Here is a 6,000-nt window from a genome sequence, read left to right as displayed (position 1 = left end):
CCCCAAGAGTCTTAGCACTGTGAGGGTTCGGTCCCCGGGCACGGTCGGGACTCGGTCCTTGGGCAAGCTGAGGGCTCGGTCTCTGGGGCACGGCGAGGGATCGCTGCGAGGCGGAGGCTCCGCCGCGAATGCTCCGGCGTTGGGAGGGGGGACACGGCCGGCCCGGGGCGGCGGATCCCCCCCGGCGGCCCCGCTCCGCCCGCGGCAGCGCATGCTCCCTGCCGGGCCTCAACCTGCCCATTTAAACGGCGGCGGAGGCGCGGGCGCCGCACCGGGGCTGGGCGCCGGGCTGAGCCCCGGCAGCCGCCGCCGCCAGAACCACCCCCGAGGTAGGGATGGAACGGGGCAGGGTGGGAAGGAGGAAGGGAGGGACATGGCAGCTCCGTGCCCCGGCCGAGCCGGGATGAGGCTGCCGGAGTTTGCCGTCCCGGGTAGCGGGAGCGGCTGCCGCCCGGTGCCGGTCGGCGGAGAGCAGCGGTTGCTGCCGAGGCGGCTGGAAGGTGTCCCGGCAGCTCCTGGGCTCGCAGGCGGGAGGGGAAGAGCGGCAGGCAGAGCTGCGGAGCAGTGTCTCGGCCGGGGAGCGCTGCTGGTCCGCTCAGGCGAGGCGGTTGCGGGCTCAGCTTTGGTCCCGCTGATGCTCCCTGCGGCTCCGCCGCTGGTTTTGCTTTGGGCAGACAAAAAAAGACCCCACTCAAGATCTGTGGGAGCAGGAGGGGCTGCAGGTAGGGCTGCCAACAGTGCCCCTGCGGCACCGTTCCGGGCCTCCCAGAGCTGCGTTAGTGCACAGAGCATGGATGTGGCGTTAGCGTTTGCCATGCGTCTCCTTGCTACGGAGATCCCTGCTGTGACCAAGGTATTTATACAGTTGATTGAAGGAGGGGGAAAGAGTTTGGGAGGTGGGAAGTGACCATGAACTTCCCGAAATCCTAAAGGCTTTTGGGACAGGTGAGTGAATCCTTAGCCTCAAAGGAAGGCAGCACTTGGCAAAGGGAAGTTTTCATTGCACCTCACCGGTGGCTCTGGTGGGTTTGCTGCCAGCTTAGCCTATCTGACTCCTTCAACTGCAGGAGGAGCTTAAGGTTGTCTTCTTAGAAGCGGTACCTAACCGGCACAGGATGGCGATTCCATCAATTAACTTTGGCGTGACTGGAGACTTTGGTGGTAAAATGCCTTAGCTGTTTGTGAGAGACCCAAACTAAAAGGCTCATTTGTCTTGCCGTGGGTGACAGCTTTAGGAGGCAGAGCAAAGCCCTAGAATAAACTAAGGCTTTTACACTGGCCATGGCCAGATTGATTTCCAGCCTCACTGTTGAAAACAAAAATCAGAAGGGAAACTTATCAAGAGCAGCTTGGTGTGGGTGTTTTTTTCCCCCCTGGTCTTCCTCTGGATCTGCCAGCCACAGAGAGCAGCCATGCTCAACCCATACTCCTCTCTGATGGTGTATTTTTGGGTTCAAGAGAGCAGCATTTGTCTGTGTCATGTGGCAACGCTGAGGCAGTTTGTAGAAGCAGAGCATGAGGAAGAACTCCAAACGCCCTGGGCACCAAAAATCACCCAGGCACAACAAACCTATGTCCCCAGCCTTTGGAAAGTGTTTTATTATTCAGCCTACCTGCATTTTCCTTCCTTTCTTTTTAATCTCAGGGTTTGTTTTCTCTCCCTCTTTTTAAACCTGTGATGCTACCTGGACTTTCTTGCGTCATCCATCCCTGCTGCCCTTCCACTCCGCGGGGAGTGGCTGTGGTGGCGGAGCCAGGCGTGCCAGATTCCCAGCCCTCTGCTCGGATTCCAGGCAGTTGCCTTCAACTCTGGAACTTATTACCAGCAAAACTTTGTGGCAAGCCAAGGCTGCTTGGCTTATGGGATTTGAGAAAAGAAAGGATTAGAAATTTGATATGGATAACAAGTATCTCCAGAATTAATAGGAAATTAAAGGAGAGCTTTACAAGTCCCCCTAGTGCAGGGTATAAACCAATCTTAGGATTTAGTAGGCAACTTCTCCTTGTAGGGAGATGTTTGGGGTTTTTTTTTTTTGATGGGTATATTCCTCCCACAGCCTGTGCAGTGTTGTCTCTGAGAGGGTCTTGTCTCCTTGAAGAGAATCATAGAATCAGTCAGGGTTGGAAGGGACCACAAGATTCAGCCAGTTCCAACCCCCCTGCCATGGGCAGGGACACCCTACCCTAGATCATAGAATCCTTCAGGGTTGGAAGGGACCACAAGGATCAGGCAGTTCTAACCCCCCTGCCATGGGCAGGGACACCCTACCCTAGATCATAGAATCCCTCAGGGTTGGAAGGGACCACAAGATTCAGCCAGTTCCAACCCCCCTGCCATGGCCAGGGACACCCTACCCTAGATCATAGAATCCCTCAAGGTTGGAAGGGACCACAAGGATCAGGCAGTTCCAATCCCCCTGCCATGGCCAGGGACACTCTACCCTAGAGCAGGCTGCCCACAGCCTCAGACAGCTTGACCTTAAACACCTCCAGAAATGGAGCCTCAACCACTTCCCTGGGCAGAAGAGATTCTCATTGAGTTGTCTGAACCTCCCTGGAGATGTTTAAGCAAAGCCTGGCTGAGGCACTTAGTGCCATGGTCTAGCTGACTGGATAGGGCTGGGTGATAGGTTGGACTGGATGAGCTTGGAGGTCTCTTCCAACCTGGTTCATTCTATGGCTCAAAGGTGTTTCCCACTGAGATGCCTGAACCTCAAAGGTGTTTTCCAACATCAAAGTGCTGCTGGAAGGCCCAAGCTTTGTGTAGAAGCTGCCTTGAGCTCATGGTAGCCTTCTTTATGGGCACAGCATGGTCTGGCAGACTCTTAAGATGATCATCAGTGTAAGGTCATAGAGGAGCAGCAGATACTGCAGCATACCCCAGACAGATTCCACCAAGAGAAGCTCTTTGGAGGCATTCAGTCCTGCTTTATCAGCAGTAAGAAAGGCTCCATCTGGAGTGTGAGGAGCTGAAATGGCTGGGCTGATCCCTGAGCTAGAGAAGGCAGCCTTGGGGCTGCTCTAGCTTTGCCAGAGTCCCTAGCAAACACGGATGTCTGGTGTAAACTCTTGCTAACCTCATTCCCAAATGTTTATTTCTCTGGAGCACTCAAGTGGCAGCATTTGGGGGGGGGGGGGGTTGGGATGTGAGTGTGTGTAGGTTTTGGTCTGTCCCTTTGAGTAGTCTGTCTCTGCTCTTTGACTAAAGCCTCAGTGTAGAGATGAGTGATGCTGGGGACTGTTGCAGCTGATGGTGTTGTGAGAATAACCCAAAGCAATTTTAGGTGCCTCAGTTTGTGGTGAAGCTGCTACTAGAAGTGTTATGCAGAGTATGAACAAAAAAAAACCCTGGTCCTAAAAGCATCAAACCCATTGTCTGAGGAAGTGACAGGGCAAAACCTGCTCTTTGGATGCAGCTGAGTGAGTCTCCTTGGATGTCTTCTTGCAGAGTCTTGGAAATCTCAGTGCCTGCAGCACTCTGAAAGATTGAACCTAGAGAGATGCTGAGATAAGGGAATGTGTCCAGAGAAGGGCACCAAGGCTGGTGAGAGACTGAGGGAGCTGAGGGAGTGCAGCCTGCAGAAGAGGAGGCTCAGGGCAGAGCTCATTGCTGTCTGCAGCTGCCTTAAGGGAGGTTGTAGCCAGGTGGGGTTGGGTTCTTCTGCCAGGCAAGCAACAACAGGACACAGTCTCAAGTTGTGCCAGGGCAGGTCTAGGCTGGATGTTAGGAGGAAGTTGTTGGCAGAGAGAGTGATTGGCACTGGAATGGGCTGCCCAGGGAGGTGGTGGAGTGGCTGTGCCTGGAGGTGTTGCAGCCAAGCCTGGCTGGGGCACTTAGTGCCATGGTCTGGTTGGTTGGGCAGGGCTGGGTGCTAGGTTGGGCTGGCTGAGCTTGGAGCTCTCTTCCAACCTGCTTGATTCTGTAATCCTAAGAAGCTCTGAGGAGTTGCATACTTCTTCTGAGGAACACAGAGAAGTGGAGGAAGATGAGCATTAATGCTCTGTTAGGTCAGGCTTTGCTTTGATATTCCTATTCAATTATGAGTCTCAATCTCTGGCTTCTGTAGTTCTACACTGACAAAACCCAGGGTGAAAGAGTTTGACCTGTGACAGTGTCCTGATGATTTCCTTTCTAAGGAGCACTGCAAACAGTGAAGTGGCAGAGAACTGCCAGGGTTGTGTGTTCTTCCCTGCATGCAACTAGCAGCTGGTGTGATTGAATCCTAGAATGGCTTGAGGCTGGAAGGGGCCTTAAAGATCATCTACTTCCAAACCCCTGCCATGACCAAGGTCATGTCTTACTAAAGCAGCTTGCTCAGGGCCCCATCCAAAGTTGCTTTGAACACTTCCAGGCTTGGAGACTCCACAGCTTCTCTGGGCAACCTGTTTCAGTGCCTCACCACCCTCATAGGAAAGAACTTCCTTTTGATGTCACAGAATTAACTGGGTTGGAAAAGACCTCTGAGATCACTCAGTCCAACCTATCACCTAACCCTTCTAATTAACTAACCCATGGCACTAAGTGCCTCATGCAGCCTCCTCTTAAACACCCCCAGGGATGGGGACTCCACCACCTCTCTGGGCAGCCCATTCCAATGCCAATCTCTCTTTCCATGAAGAACTTCCTCCTAACATCCAGCCTAGACCTGCCCTGGCACAGCTTCAGGCTGTGTCCCCTTCTTCTGTCCCTGGCTGCCTGGCAGCAGAGCCCAACCCCACCTGGCTACAGCCTCCCTGCAAGGAGCTGCAGGCAACAATGAGCTCTGCCCTGAGCCTCCTCTGCTGCAGGCTGCACCCCCCCAGCTCCCTCAGCCTCTCCTCACAGGGCTGTGCTCCAGGCCCCTCCCCAGCCTTGCTGCCCTTCTCCAAACACCTTCCAGCACCTCAACATCTCTCTGCAATTGAGGAGCCTAGAACTGGACACAGCACTCCAGATGTGGCCTGAGCAGTGCTGAGCACAGGGGCAGAATCTAATTCTACCCTGCTCTAGTTTCAAACCACTGTCCCTTGTCCTATCACCAGAGGCTCTTATAAAAGTCCCTTTCCATCTCTTCTATAGGTCCCCTTCAGGTATTGGAAGCCTCCTCTTAATCTACCAGGTCTGGTAGGAGCTTACTTACATAAGTGACAGGAGAGGACACTCAAGAGGCAGTGCAGAGTCATTTGCTGAGGGTCTCTGTCTGCCCCCATGACTGTAAATGCACACTCAAGAACACTTGGGCAATCGAAGCCTTTCACACAGCATCAGATGTAGAGTCATAGGGCTGGAAGGGACCTTTAGAGGTCACCTAGTCCACTCCCCCTCCAGGGCCATCAACATATAGGTTTGGAGCACTCCTCTGACCATCCTCTTCAGGGGTTTGTCCCACCTCAGTCCCAGTGGGGTCGTAGAGCTGTTCAGATGAGCAGTGAGCAGCATCTGAGTAACACCTGTTTGGTTTTATCCTCCACCTTTGCCTAGGCTGGAGCAGTTCATCCAAGGAGTGTCTTGTTTTGGTGGGCATATTCCTCTCTTTAGGGTTTTCTTTAGTGGCTGTTTGTTGCCACCTCCTTGTCTTGGCTAAGGCAATGACAGAGCAAAACACTTGACCCACTGGGTGAAAGCTATGGAGGGTTGTGATGGACTCGAGGCCAAAGGAGCAGAGGGATGGAAGGAAAGCAAGCTGCAGGCAGTGGTGTGGTCACATCACAGTGCAACCAGGGATGGTTGCAGTGCTCTGTCCCTCGAGAGGAGTTAGCAGCAGATGGTACAGAGAGGGATGCACAGGAACCAGAAGGAGCTGGGTCTGGGGCACCTCCTTTGTCACTTCTGCTCTTGCAACTGTGTTCATCATATGATTGTGCCTTGTGGCTTCTGCAGGAGGTGGGGGGCAGCCAGTGTGAGACAGCTACTTTTAACTACAGCTGACCCTAGACAGCCAACCTGTGGAGTCTTGTGATCCTTCAGCCATGCAGTTAAACTCATGATTGGGGTTGTGCCATGAGTGGAGCAAGGGAGTC

At 53.8% G+C, this 6,000-nt stretch overlaps 1 protein-coding gene across 1 annotated transcript in view; it reads left to right on the top strand.

Annotated features, from left to right (window-relative positions):
• The first annotated feature begins 256 nt into the window (after positions 1-256).
• The window catches only part of SLC45A3 (solute carrier family 45 member 3), a 42,546-nt gene continuing 36,802 nt past the window's right edge, over positions 257-6,000 (top strand). Inside the window, exon 1 of the mRNA XM_064173542.1 lies at positions 257-329. The gene's annotated coding sequence lies outside the window, so the exon portion shown is untranslated. The remainder of the gene's footprint in view (positions 330-6,000) is intronic.

Source organism: Pogoniulus pusillus, chromosome 39 (assembly GCF_015220805.1).
Source record: "Pogoniulus pusillus isolate bPogPus1 chromosome 39, bPogPus1.pri, whole genome shotgun sequence".
Lineage (NCBI taxonomy): Eukaryota > Metazoa > Chordata > Aves > Piciformes > Lybiidae > Pogoniulus > Pogoniulus pusillus.
The sequence above is the reverse complement of the archived record's forward strand: the minus strand, read 5'-3'. Positions and strand labels throughout refer to the sequence as shown.